The sequence below is a fragment of the Nothoprocta perdicaria genome, unplaced genomic scaffold, assembly GCF_003342845.1.
Source record: "Nothoprocta perdicaria isolate Ctin4 unplaced genomic scaffold, notPer1 scaffold_34, whole genome shotgun sequence".
Taxonomy (NCBI): Eukaryota; Metazoa; Chordata; class Aves; order Tinamiformes; family Tinamidae; genus Nothoprocta; species Nothoprocta perdicaria.
In genome coordinates, this window is record NW_020455577.1 from 3,094,084 (window position 1) to 3,108,302 (window position 14,219).

The 14,219-nt window shown below is 43.9% G+C and overlaps 1 protein-coding gene across 1 annotated transcript in view; it reads left to right on the top strand.

Annotated features, from left to right (window-relative positions):
* Positions 1-14,219, top strand: part of PTPRC (protein tyrosine phosphatase, receptor type C) — a 45,667-nt gene that overhangs the window by 10,311 nt on the left and 21,137 nt on the right. The gene's annotated exons all lie outside the window — the stretch shown is intronic.

Consider the following 14,219-nt stretch of genomic DNA (forward strand, 5'->3'; position numbering starts at 1 on the left):
GAGAAGCAGCTCRCTGATCATGTCTGTGCAGACATTACGGTGTCTATGAGTGAGCAGTGCTGTGCACATTGAATGCAGGTGGCTGGGAGCAAGTACTGCAACTCAGTAATTGCAGGGTTATTGCAGCGGGGTGGGAGGAGAAGCAATATCTAATCAAGAAAAATGCCTTCTTTTTTTTTCCCCAGTGAAGAAGGCATTTCATTCTTGTCATAATAATGGTTACAGCTGCAATACTGTAATGATTATAGTCTCCCTTCAGCAAGTTCTTACTTTTGAACAAGCTTTGAAATTATGGTTGTGAGGACTTGCTAGTCTTCAAAATTAATTTTACTTGTCCTTTACCWGTTTAGAGTCTGTGTCTTTCAGACAGCAAAGGTTCACCCAGTGCTTTAAGAGAAATCTTCAGTGAGATTTCTTGGGGTGAAGATCAGACACCTCCATGCCAAGGTAGGCAACAGAACAAGAGAGAAACACATGAAGCTTCCTCCCATCTGCATGTGGGTGCAGGAGCCACCCAGGGCTTCCAGGCTCTCCATGGCACCACAGTTATTTCTTGAATGAGGTTTCATGTGTGCAAGGAGAAAGGCAGTAATTCCTCCTGAGTGCTGAAGGGTTTCCAGTGATTTCTGTGCTCAGGAAGTTTTCCACAGCTTGATGTATTGCATACATGTAGAAGGGGCCTTGAATTGGAACACCATCTCAGTGATTGTCATCTTCATCTTCTAAGGACATTGATAAGTACATTTTATTTGATTTTATTTTACTTTAGTACCTTTTATTTGATAAATAYCTGGTACTTCACAGAGCTCAAAGCACTTCTGCTGAGTAAGAGAAAACAAAGAGGACAGGGAAACTGAAGACACAAGGAGAATATTCTTTTTAATTCAAGGATTAATTATTTCTCAGTTATTTCACTGAGTAAGATGGATTGAATTTTAGCAAATTCAAACCAAATAAAGTCTTATTTAACACTGTAAAAGGGGAAGGACAGTGTAGCATTGATATTCTGGAGTGCAAGCCGGTTGAGACTTAACTGTAAAGGGTTAATCACAAGTGGGGCAATAATAATACTGCAAATAGCACCGTGCCCTTTGCAGCAGGGTCAGTGCCTTCAGCAGCTGCGCTTGCTGCATGGTCTGGGAGCACTGCAACACTGCAGCAGACAAATGCAAATCAGAATTGGCCTGAGGGCAGCTATAACAACAGGTTTCCGCAAGGCAAATATATATTAAAGATACCATGCACCCTCCCTTGGAGAAGAAAGCCCATCCCCAAACCAAGAGAGTTGAGTTTTGTTGGTTTAAGAGACTCTTGGTCTATACGTTATGTCCCTGAGTGTGAGATCTTTGAGTTGTGTCAATCTGTGCGCCCGCGGTAGCGTTTTTGCTGGAGGTGGAAGGTGTCGCAGAGGATGTGTGGTTGCAGCGCTGGTGCCGACGTGGAGAGCAGGGGGACGTCTCGCTACAGGAAACGTGATCATTAGGGAAATGATCTGTCACGAAATTCACTGCAATGGCACTTTTGAGAACAAAAAGTGCTTCAAAGCTTCTAGCTCAAAAACAAACTCAAACCCAACTCCCTGTGACTCCCACTCATACTGAGACAGGAGGTTTCACTCATGATGAAGAACGCTGGGAATGGCTGAAAGCGCCTCGTGTGGAGTGTTTGAAGTCTTGAACGTGGGTTTTCTTGTCCACAGATTTCGTCTAGAAACTTCGCTGCACTTCTGCTAAAGAGGAAACCAGTGCGACTGCAAACAGATCTCGCTCTGGCTCCCCTCTGCACGCTGGCTTTCTGATAGGGAGCACTTCACGTGCCTGTTGTTGGTAGAGCATCCAAAGCACTTTCTGAATTCCAGTTCTTTGGGTGATTCTTTGCACTAGATAATGTAATTTTAGTGGTTATTGTTTACAGTTTTACTGGTGCATGTTTTAATATTGCTTTTGATAGCTTTTGTTAACATAATACACTGGTTAACACCAGCTCAGATCATGACRTCTTTGCAGGGAAAGCCTTGCAAGGAAGAAAATAAAAGGAAGTTGAAAAAATCCTGTAGAATTTTGTAATTAGAATGGGCGTTTTCTGCATGCTACAGATACAGAAAGGGGGAGGGGAAAAAAAAGTGCAAACCTCATTCTCTGCAAGTTCTCCAAATCTGGGGGGTTTCAGAGGATTCTCTGAGACAAGGGGGTTGTTCATCTTGTGAGAAATCTCCTTCCTGCCACATTTTTGGTATGCAAGACCAGAGGCATTTCAAGGACACATTGAGGTTCTTTGCACTGGCCTTCTGAAAAGGAATGAGAACATACTAAAAATTTGGACTATAGTAAAAATTAATCTGAATGATTTTGCTGTATTTATAAATATACCTTTACTATGTATATATACACACTACATATATATATATATTATATATACACACATATATATATTATAAAAATACCCTTCATCCAGAGTAGGAATAAATATTTTCAGTGGCATTTATAATCATCCTATCAGGGCAGCTTTACTGAAATCAGTAGGGKTTTTTTCGCTGCTATCTAATAATTCTGTTCAGCAGGAAGAATGAATTATATACTTTTTTCTTTAATTAAAGCAAATGTTTTCTAGATAGGAATCTGTTTCAAAGACTCGGTATGATAACAATGCAAGGYTAAATATTATTTACAGTTTTATAAATAAGGATAATCAGTCGGAAACTCGGTCTACATAAGCTTTATTTCTCCATCTTTTGGGGTTACTGAGTGCTGTGTTTTACCAGCATTTACATCACTGTTTTTTATTATCCTTTGTCAAGTTGGCTGTTTAGACCTCAGGTTCCTTAAAAGGGATGGGGTGGGTGCAGACCTCGTAGGCTGGGTCTCTTCTGCAGGTAAAGCTGCAGAGCTATTTCCCATTAAGAAAAGTGCAGGGAAAAATGTGCACATGTGGTAGTGTGTTTTGTCCTCTCTCAGTTTTAAGGTTGCTCTGAAAAATCTTCCTCCACTTCAGAAATCCATCTCAAGTGATGCTACTAACTGAAGATAGTATAAGATGCTGTAGATAATATTCAAGATAATTACTAATCAGATATAGAAGAAGTTGGTTAAGGAAATAACAGAAGCCATAATATATTATTTCAATATACGAGAAAATCTGTGAATAACTTGATGGGCCTGCAATCAAACAGAAGACTAAAGACTTTTTTTATACAAAGGCTTCCTGCAGTACTCACTGGTTTTATTCAGAAAGTTTAGATTAGCTTGATGTATGTAAATTCTTTAAGAAAGGAATGTGAAAAGAGTGAATAATGAAAATAACAAAAATAGCTGGTTTATTCTRTTGGAATTTTGGAACATCTTTGATAATTTAAAGAGTGTAAAGTAAATACTGAAAGTGAATGCATTCCCGTAAATAACCCCGGAATATTCACAAAGTAAACTTGCCTTGAAACAGTTGCCCCTCTTATAAAGCTTTGCTGCAGAGATCCAAGGAACTGTAAAGTAGAGAAAAAGGTGGCTGTGCAGTGAGGCTTCTGGCKTCAGTAATGGGCAACAGGCTAAAGATATTGTCAATGACAGTAATGTGGATAAGAGATGTTGTCGAGGAGTGTGTTGACTGGCTGTTGACTAGATAAGGGAAAATATGTATTTCTTTTAAAGTTACTCATGAACTGCTTTATTTACTTTCTTGAGGAAGCTCATTTGAGTCAAATTATATCTGTAAGAGTGTTTCTGGAGAGGGAAAAACCTTGTAAAAACCTTGTGTTTAGTGAGTATCTGCTCGTGGGGTTGTTTTCTTGGGTGACTTCCACCTGTCCGGTTGTCACAAGCCAGCGCAGCCGTTCGCAGGGCAGCTCCTTGTTCCTGCTGCCTGCTCCGGGTAGAAACACCATGAAGGAGTTTGGTCAGGGCCAGCAGCGCTCCCTGCGCTGCTGAGCAGGTAGGCCAGGGAGCAGGTTGGCTGTCACGCACCACTTCTGGGGTTTAGTTTTGCTGAACGCTGTGTTTCAAGGGCTGCAGGCTGAGGTGCCGGTGCCGGTGCGCGCGGTGTCGGCCTCGCGGCGGGTGACGCGCTTGCGGCTGCCCGGCCTGGCCTGCCCCGSGGGAAGGGGAAGGCGCTCGCTCGCCTGCAAGGCCGGAGCTCGCTCGCGAAAACRCAGGCGAGCTCGCTGCAAGCGGAGATAAAACGAAGGCACCCACATCCTGTGATACCGTGCGCTTCTTGCAGGCTGCTGTTTACCAGGAAATGAAGAGGAGATCCATTAGTTCCAAAGTGCTAAAACACTCAAATCCCCCAAAAGTTTTTCTTTATTCCCCTAATATGGTGTSAGGTTGAAAACAAGGTGTGTGGGCCAGGCTTTCTTCTGGTAACACTCGGTCTCTGTCAGGAGGTACCAGTGGAGGAGCAAAACCCAGGCTGTCTACCTATAATCATTGCCTGCTTTTAGTTCCCGTGTCTATTCCAGTGCATGCTTAAAAGTAAAAGATATATAGCATTAACTCAGTAAAAAAAAACAATTTTTGTGAAAATAAGTTAGTAAAAAATAAGAGCTGTGTTCTATTTCTGGAGTASGTATTTCTGGAGTAACTCCAGAGAGACTAGGTAGAAATGGATGTTTTCTATTTATTTCTGTGTCTAGCAGCAACACAGGCAGGGTTTTGAAATTTTCTTTATCAATAAATTGTTAAATAGCAGGTTAAACCTGGGAGAGCTGTCTAGTCTATCTGAAGTCAAAAGATATTTCCCCAGTGAAGTGAAATKTTGTCAAGGTTAGGAAGGCCACACCACAAGCTTGGTGGGCAATCAGATATAATTACTTTCTCTATAGTAGGCTGATCAATGTCTTTAATTTTAATCTCTTCAAAATTGAGATTTTGGGGAAAATTTTAATCCCTTAATCCCTTCAAAATTGAGATTTTTGATCAAGCTGGCAATGAAGTGATTGAGGCCTTGCACAATATGCAACCCAGAGAGTAATTCTGAAGCAACTGCAAGTTTATAACCAGACCCTTGTGTTAGGGCTACTTTTAAGAGCTCAAATATTTCTTCTGTCATTTCCTAGCAAGGTGATGGGTTGCAGTGTAATTTATTTATTTTACATGATAGCTCTAAGCCAAGGCAATATATGGAGAGCAACTGAAAACTTTAGGACAACTAATAGGCAAACACCAAAAGTGACCTCTTTATTTTACCCACTCTTGTCCAGAGGCAGAAACTTCCTCAGATAAAGGGAACCCTTTATGGTTAAGCCATTCACATCTAAACTAAATTTGATCTACACTGAAGTGAGAGCCTCACCACGTATTTGATTATCTGTAATGACTCATAGCCAAATAGGATGTGACTACAGGATATCTTGCAAGCCAGAGAGATCCCTAGACAAGCAGTAACAAGCAGAGTTTTGCTGCATTTGATAGTGTGGTGCATACCTAAAATGGGGAAGGCAGCGCAGTGGGTGAGATGTTGGGGGTCAATGATGCAATTTCAAGCATTTGGGGAATGCTTATGGATAAGTCCTGTTTTGGTTCCTGTTTCTGAGTGCTTTCTTTCTGAGAGCTTCCTTGGGAGAAGGTGCCTGCCACAGGTGTCAGCCGCAATGAAGGGAAGCACCTAATTCAGCTCTCTTTTATATCCCGTTATGTTCTTCCAGGTTATTAGCAACTCCTTCACTAACAGGTACATCTGTGCCCTGGTTAGGGAGTCCCTTTACCTGCACACTCTGTAGCTTCATTTTCTAGTGTATTTGCTCAGCTTTGTTATTCCTGAGGTTTTCTTTGGCCCTATCAGCATAAAGAAACCTGATGGTTTCCAACACTATAATCCACTGCTTAATTTGTATTGTTGCACCATTATTGTTGCTCTGTCTTTAGTTTCTTTGAGTCCTGATTATGTACRGGTACACAAAAATCATACCTCATTTTTCAACCCCTTCTGGATGTGAAGCTCATCTTGGAAATCCAAACTGAAAGGCGGTTGCTTGAGTCAACAGGTAGAGCAGTCTCAGTAGATCTTGAAGAATGTAATGCCTGTTCCGCAAGAAAAATACTGCTAGTGCTGGAAATTACAAGTTCTTGCTGTAATTGCAATGTTATAGAAGGAAGGTAGAAACCACTATGCCAAGTTGGATCCTCTACACAGGATTATGTGTCTGGCTGTGACCCGTGGCAGGTGTCTTGCTCAGATGCTGAYGTGTGCTCCTCATGCCATGTTACTCCTTCTCTGATAACCTGGCTTTGCTAATATTGGGCACGTTACAAAATCTCGTTTTCACATATGGATGAAATTGCCTTGAAATGTTCAGTTTTCAGCATCCAGAGTTGCAAAACGCAGACAGTTTGCCGTGGAGTTTGGTTCTGAGTGATAGATGAGGGCTGTGATCGTGGCCTGTTAATTAGCCTACACAACTTTCCTTGGCTAAAAATGAAATAGAAGCTAATTTTACCAGGTTACACGGTCATAAATTCATCACTATTTCAGCCAGATTCTGAAGGGACATAGGCCTTGAAAGGCCTTACCTTACCCACAGTCACAGATCCTGTGTCTTTCTGCCTCTGCCCTTCCCTATGTCCTCACAGGTGGCATTGCCATTGTGCTGCCAAACGGGGTTGCACACGTACAAATGGATCCTTTTTTTACTGATCAGATAAACAGCTCTTCTGACCTCTGCTACTAAGCAGTTGTTCTTGCTGTTGTCCTGATAAGATGCGTTGTGCCACAGTATGCACAACTCCTCTTCTTGGGCATCAGAAATGTTTACGGGTCTGCTCAGTTTCCTGGCTTGTGCATTGCTGTGCCTGTATCAAGAGCTTAAAAGTATTTGGAGCATGAAATTAGATGTTCTCTTAGCTTGGGCCTGAGGGCTTTCTCTGGGTCACTATACTTTGAAAGGTCCATAAAATACTTTCCCTAAATAAATCATTGTCTAGTATTCTTTATATGATATCTTTGATTTTTTTTTTTTTTCTGGATGGGAAAATTCATTTTGTTAAATTAATTTTGTTGTTGTTGCTATCTTAATATTCCTTTTGGAATTCCGATTCCTTGTCTCTGTCTTGTCTAAATGATGCCTTTCCAGGCATAAATTGTCTTACATAGCATGTTTCCTTAGAATGTAGCACCAAACACTTATGACCAGCTTTGAGGCGTGTTGTTATTTCCATGGTATAAATGAAATTAAACGGGAAGGGGACAACCTCACCTTCAAAGTTAGGCTGTCATCTGAAGTTCTTCCCTGGCTCTGGTTACAACAAGCATCCAAGGTTCCTATAAAAAGAAAGAAATATATATATATATATATATATATATATAAAATATATATATATATATAAAGAGAGAGATTAAAGGAAATGCTGTTGTCTCTCTTCGCAGCCTATCTGTTTTCTTTCCCTTTTTGATTGTGCTTTGATGCTTTATTTGTTGGAAAGCTGAGTGTCTGCAAAGCCAGGGGGAGAGGTAGCTGTGCAGAGCTCTTGAAAATCAGCTGCTTATCTCCCGGCAGCAGTTCGTAGGCAGGGCTCGCTTCTGGAGAGCAATTTTGATTCTTCATTTTTTAGTTGCTGGCTGCCTCCTTTTGCAGGTTGTTGGTTGTGGGCATCGATTGCAGCCGCCTCCTGTTGTTAAAGCTCCCGCTGCCAGCGCTGGCTCTGGCTCCGGCTCTGCCCAGCAGCTCCCCCAGCCCTCACGGAGGTGGCAATGACGAAACACTGTGCAGGGACGGGATGAAAAATGCCGTATCTCCCACTCTGTCTTTGGCATCTGTGCCACCAGTGCAGCATCCAAGGGGCAGCTCCTTTGGTTTCTCACATTTGGGATGTTTCAATGACTGGGGACAACACCTCACCGCTGCAGCGGGACTCAACACCCTTCCCTCTTGCAGGCGGCAGTCCCCATCGAGGCGAATGCTTCCTGTATCCCCACTGTATCCCCAGGGATCGCCACCTCCCCCCGTGCCGCACTCACGGAGCAGGAGCGTTTTTATTTAATAAATGCAAATAAATGTTTATTTGTTAAAGACAAACCCCGCATGYGGGGCTGCGCTCGGAGCTACTGACTGGGGTCCATTGGTGGCTCTTGGCAGGAGGCTATGGAGRCTTGTTCTTCCCCTTGTCCTGGTGGACCTGCCACATGGGGCTTCTCCTTGGAAGGGCCACCTGTGGGTTCTTCTTCATTCCACCTCTCTCTTGTGACCCTGCACTCTGCTGCTTGATTTCTGGCCAGTTTGAACTCATCACCATCTCCAGCACTGCAGCTGTAGCTCTTYGAGTTGATTCTGAAATACACATATATACATACAGAGAGAGAGGGAGACAGCTAGAGCTGCTGTCCTGGAAAATGGATGTCAAGAAGAAGGTCAAAGATATTGTCAACAAAGCCTAGACGTTAATGGTAAGAGTCAATTTGCATTAAAAGCAATATTAAATTCTATTCTACTTAGTTGTAATACAGGGTTGCACTTTCTCCTAAAATGTCACTTGTGGGAAAACCGTGCGTTCTCTGATGCGTTTCACATGTGAGCACAGGTAGGTGTCTCGGGAGCTACACAGGCTCTGGATCTTCAGATATATTTAATGTACAGCCCAAATCTTAAAAAGCCTTTCATATGCAGAATAGAGTCTGCAGGAATATTTACAGAAAATCGAGTAATTCTCAATATACAGTCACGTGGTTCCTTAAAGTASTTATAGTAGTTATTATTTGTGCGAGTCTTCCAAATTATTTGAGAAGTTTCTGCATGTTAAACTYAAATGAGTAGTTTTTTTGGTTTTTGATCCTGAGCATGCAAAACTTCGCTTTTTTTTTTTGTTCTGTGAACTTTATATGACCTCTTTCAAACTTTTTTTTTTTTTTTTTAAACAGCATTTTTTCTCCTAAAGCGGTTCATGATAAAGGAATAAAGTGTAATTCTGCAGTCTGGTTATGAAAGCACTTCAGCACACATGATCCTACCTATAAAATTTGAGGGCCCCTCTGTGGTGTGGAGTTGCTCAGATGTTTAAGTGTTTGCAAGCCTATTTATAGGTCTGCCCAGACTTATTTGTAAAGGCGCCCGGATCCCTTTATTCTGTGATGCAGCAGGAGGCGGCAGCAGCATCCCTGGCCCCCGTGCTCGTTGACTTAAGGTCCCTGTATCCTCTTCTAACAGTGCCAGGGAGCCTTAAAGCAGGTCTCAATTACATCCTATCTCACTTGAAGTTTAAGAATAAACCGAAGCGGGGCGGCTGGCAGCGTCTTGCAGGGCTCCTTGCCTTGCTCCCCCTTCACTTCCCACCAGGATTTGCTCCCTTTTCGCGGCGCGGTTCAGCGCTGGCTGGCGGGGAGCTGAGTGAGTGAGGAAGAGCCCGTGGCCGCGCGGGGCTCCAACCACATCCTGTTGCTGCCGCTGCAGATGTGGAGGGCCCTGAGTGGCAGAATGGAGTAGTGTGTGCGTTATCTTCATGATGTGTTTTTGCCTGTAAAAGCGTGGTGATGTTTGACTCCTGCTGCAGCATCTCCAGCCTCTCTCTTTAGTGGGTTGGCGTTTCCTCTGATAACTCCCAGTGCAGGAGGCACGTGCTGGCRCTTCCTTCTGCTCTGGGAGATGAGGCTCGCTTGAGTGCAGCATCTTCTAAAATATGCTAGGTCTGGGTTGCTTTCTGTTGAGTCACTTGTTGCTGTCACTTGGGAGGACTTTTAACCTAGACTTGTTCTCCATTCTGCCTTTCCTGAGCAGCACAGTGTGCAGTGGATTCCCACCAGYGTGGGACGACCATCCACAGCAGCGGGTGTGAAGCCACCTGCTCCTGTGCCCCTGTGTGTGACCAACACAGCCCRCGCTTCTTGGGTTTGACACACTTGGCCTCTTTCAGCCTGGTTCTTCCCCTTGCTCTTCCTCTTTAGCTGCTAGAGATTTCTTCAAAGTGCAACAGTCCCATATTTCACTCTTGGGCCTTGCATGGCTTAGAGCCTTCAAGAGGAAGGATGGGCAGCCCAGCTGTTGGAGGTGGCCGGCCTTGAAAATTTGCCTTCCCATCCAAAACCTTCCCTTTGAGGCAGCAGCTGCGCTCTGTCTGCCAACTGGTCACCAGACATGAAGGGGAGCTAAAGCAATAAGTCCCATCTTGGGGCTGGATGCACCGTCGATGTCTTTTTGCAGGACATCAGAATAAGGCCAGAAGTGCCTAAACATCCTTTATGGAAAGGACATAAGTCTTCTGGGCAAGTCAGCAGGAGCTAGCTGCTGGCCAGGTCGAGGGAAGAGGGAAGGAAGCCTGTGTTCAMCCTTGGTAACTTCTTGCATACTTAATTCTCCCACTTGAATTATCTTTATATTATCTTAAAAATAGTTTAAGACTGACTACAGTTTAAGATTTGAGCAAAGGTTTTGGATCATTCCTGCTTAAACCCATTTTGAGGCAGTCGTAGCTCGCAGCGTGTTGTTTGGGGTTGGACATTCTTGCTCAGCTTTGAAGATATTCTTAGATTAGCCTTCAAGTTTCCAGCCATATGGTTTAGAATATAAGCATGATTAAAGAGAGTTGTGACTTCAAGGTTAGTTTTGCCATTACTCGGAGGAACTGGATGCTAGTGGGATATTTGGGGAGAATTGAATTCATTGTAACTGCCTCCTAACACTGGAGTTGCACAGTCTGGTGCAGAGCTTGGTGAAGGTGGGATCCTCCTTTTTTCTTTCTTCCATTTTTTCTAGTATTTCTCAGTAAGATAATAAGGGAAAAATTATCTGCTTCACTTGTCTGAGGTTTRGGGATTTTTTGGTGTTCTGGTGCCACCTACTGAATTCTTTCTAAATGCATCCTCTTCTATTGACATAATAAAYTCTGTAGTAAAATCAAGTCAGGTAAGAACAGGAGATGTACAAAATGATTAGAGTGATGCAAAACTGCCACGTATGTCTGTTAAAATGCCAGGAMTTCTTTGGAGGAAACAAAGGGAGATCTGGAAGTCTACCAGTGTTTGTTTGTTGGCTGATCTCCAGACCTCACTCAGCCTCACCACTTCTGGGGAATTGGGATTTGGGAAGAAGGGAATAAAAATAATGGAGTTCAGGTAAACCAGCTGAAGAAAGAACACTGAATTTAAAAAGTATGAAGATACATTGATAGTGCCTTATTTGTGACAAACAGGAAAATTGATGTTATCTCCTACAAGGTTCTCAGGCTTCATTTAATGGGATTACTATTAACAAAGGTACTGGTCCTTACCTGGGATTTCTGAGGCTGAAGATACTTGGATARTTCAAAATATCCCCTGCTCAGCGCTAGAAGATAAGTCACTTAAACATTGCGCCCACTGGTTGTCGGATTCTTATGGCTGTTGCAGCCATAAAAAGAGGCTGGTGAATCTGTGGTGGCTGCTGAGCAGTCAACACGTGTGTTGCTGCTTGTCAGGTCAATAAGGAGAGGATCTTCGGAGTCTGGGGAGGTGTGCTGATGCTGAAGTTGTGTGTCAGAGATGAGACACAAGGTCTTGACCCTGGCTTGTCAGCAGGGCAACCAAAKGGGTATCTCCTGTAAGTGCTGTAGTTCCTCATTGAAGTTGGGAATGTGGTTTAAAGAGTTGAATATGTCTCTCTCCGAAAGAGTAGGATTTCAACATGTAACTATATGAAGAACCATGTATTGAAGTACTTTATGAAGTACCATGTATTGTAGCTGGAGTGAAAGAGAAATAATGAAGAGGGGAGTACTAGCTGAAAAGAGAGAGACACAAAACCCAGGAAAGAAATCAAGTAGGAAAATGGAGGTGAGCTAGTGGAAGGAGGGAAAGAAAGGAAAAGCCAAGTAGATGGATGAAGTTTGTGGATGGGTACAGAGAGAAACTTGTGAGCAAGCGGACACTTGATGGCCAGTATGGCATGCTGCATGGGAGAGAGGTGGCTCAAGGAAGCGAGTGTGCTTCACGAAGGCTTTCGGGCTTCCCCTTGCAGTGTGGAGGCCTTTTACCCCACAGGGGTGAAACGTGCACTGACAAGAACAGTCTTCAGTTTTGGTGGTGAGGCAGTAACACCTGCAGAACGTGCACAATGTTGTATCACTGCTGGCATCTTCTCAGGACTGCCCCAAGTGCCCCGATTCCCCTGGTTGCTGATTTAGAAATGAGTATTAGGAGAAAGAGCTTTCAGGAACACTGACTTTTGCATCCCTTCCTCTTGCGGTGAGGATTATAGACAGAGGGGAATCTTCTACTAGGGTGGTGTTGGTGTCACTTCTTAGCCAAAAGAAGTCGTTCTTCATTGAGCAAAAGTTTGTGCAAGTTTATGCTGCTTGTGCTTTTGCGCATTGCTGTGTGTCAAGACTTGCAAGTTATTAGCAGATACTGTTGCAAAATGTATTGATAAGCATGAAAGTAATTACCTATGAACCATCAAATCTGGTCTGAGAAGATGCTTTCAGAGAAAGTCATGCAAACAACTGACATTTCTGACTGGAGATGAAGTCCTTGTCTTGATGGGTCATTCAGCTGATGTTCTCTCTTCCTACAGCTGCAGATGACAATTCCACAAGTGCCACCTCTCCTGGCCCTGTGTCACCTCCACACACACGCTCCACTCATCTCTCACCTGCAGACACCACCAAAGGTACTGGTGGCATCAAGGCTTCAGCAAAGCTACTTTTCTCCCACACCAGTTGAGCTAACATCTGCTCTTGATTAGCTCCATCACTGTTGAAACTATTGCTTTAGCCCTTATGTATTTCTTGCTTTAGTGATACATGTTGTCTGAGGCCGATCTTACYGTATTAAAATTTAGTAATGGGATGAGGACATCCTTACAGGCCTACAAAAAATTGGTCTGATGAGAGATGATGTTTTTGTCTTGGTGGGTTGTTCAACTGATGGTTTCTTTTCCCAACCCTGCAGCTGCAGATGACAATTCCACAAGTGCCACCTCTGCTCCCACTGTGTCACCTCCACCCACACGCTCCACTCCACTCTCACCTGCAGGCACCACCAAAGGTAACAGTGACACCGGGGCTGAGGCACCGTTGCTAAGCTCCCTCATCAACTGAGCTGTCATCTGCTGTTGATAACTCCATCAMCATTAAAGCTATTGCTTTAGCCCATAAACATTTCTGGCTTAACAATACATGTTTATTGCATTGAAAATTATTAATGGGATTAAGATGTTCATTAGTTAAACCTATGTAAAGAGCTTGCCTTTCTGACTGGAGATGAAGTCTTTGTCTTAATGGGTTGTTCAGCTGATGTTCTTTTCCCCACCCTGCAGCTGCAGATGGCAGTTCCACAAGTGCCACCTCTCCTGTTCCTGTGTCACCTCCACCCACACGCTCCACTCCACTCTCACCTGCAGGCACCACCAAAGGTAACGGTGACACCAGGGCTGCAGCAAAGCTGCTCTTCTCCTGCATCCACTGAGCTGACATCCACTGCTGTCCAATGTGGTTTAACTCCATCACTGGCAGAACTATTGCTTTAGCCCATAAATATTTCTTGCTTTAATGACACATGTGGTCTGAGGACAATCTTTCTGCATTTACATTTGCTAATGGGATGAGGGTGTCATTAGTTAAAGGCCTGCAAACAAGTGGCCTTACTGACTGGAGATGAGGTTGGTGAGTTGTTCAACTGATGGTCTCTCTTCCCTACTCTGCAGCTGCAGATGACAATTCCACAAGTGCCAYCTCTGCTCCCACTGTGTCACCTTCACCCACACGCTCCACTCCACTCTCACCTGCAGGCACCACCAMAGGTAACGGTGACACCGGGGCTGCAGCAAAGCCACTGTCCTCCTGCATCCACTGAGCTGGCATCCTCTGCTGTCCAACGTGGTTTAACTCCGTCACTGTTAGAACTATTGTCTTAGTCCATGCATATTTATAGTTCTAGTGACAAATGTTATCTGAGGACGATCTTACTTGTTGATGGAATGAGGGTGTCCTTAGTTAAAGGCCTGCAAACAAGTGGCCTTACTGACTGGAGATGAGGTCTTTGTTGTGAGTTGTTCACCTGATGATCTCTCTTCCCCACCCTGCAGCTGCAGATGACAATTCCACAAGTGCCACCTCTCCTGTTCCTGTGTCACCTCCACCCACATGCTCCACTCCACTCTCACCTGCAGGCACCACCACAGGTATCGGTGGCACCAGGGTGCAGCAAAGCCACCTTCCTCCCCATGCTGAACGGGCATCTGCTGCAAGCCCTCGAGAAGCTTTCTCCCCATCAAGGACTTCCTCCCCAAGGAAGAGTGATCTCAATGTGGAGAACATCAGTCTGCCTATCAT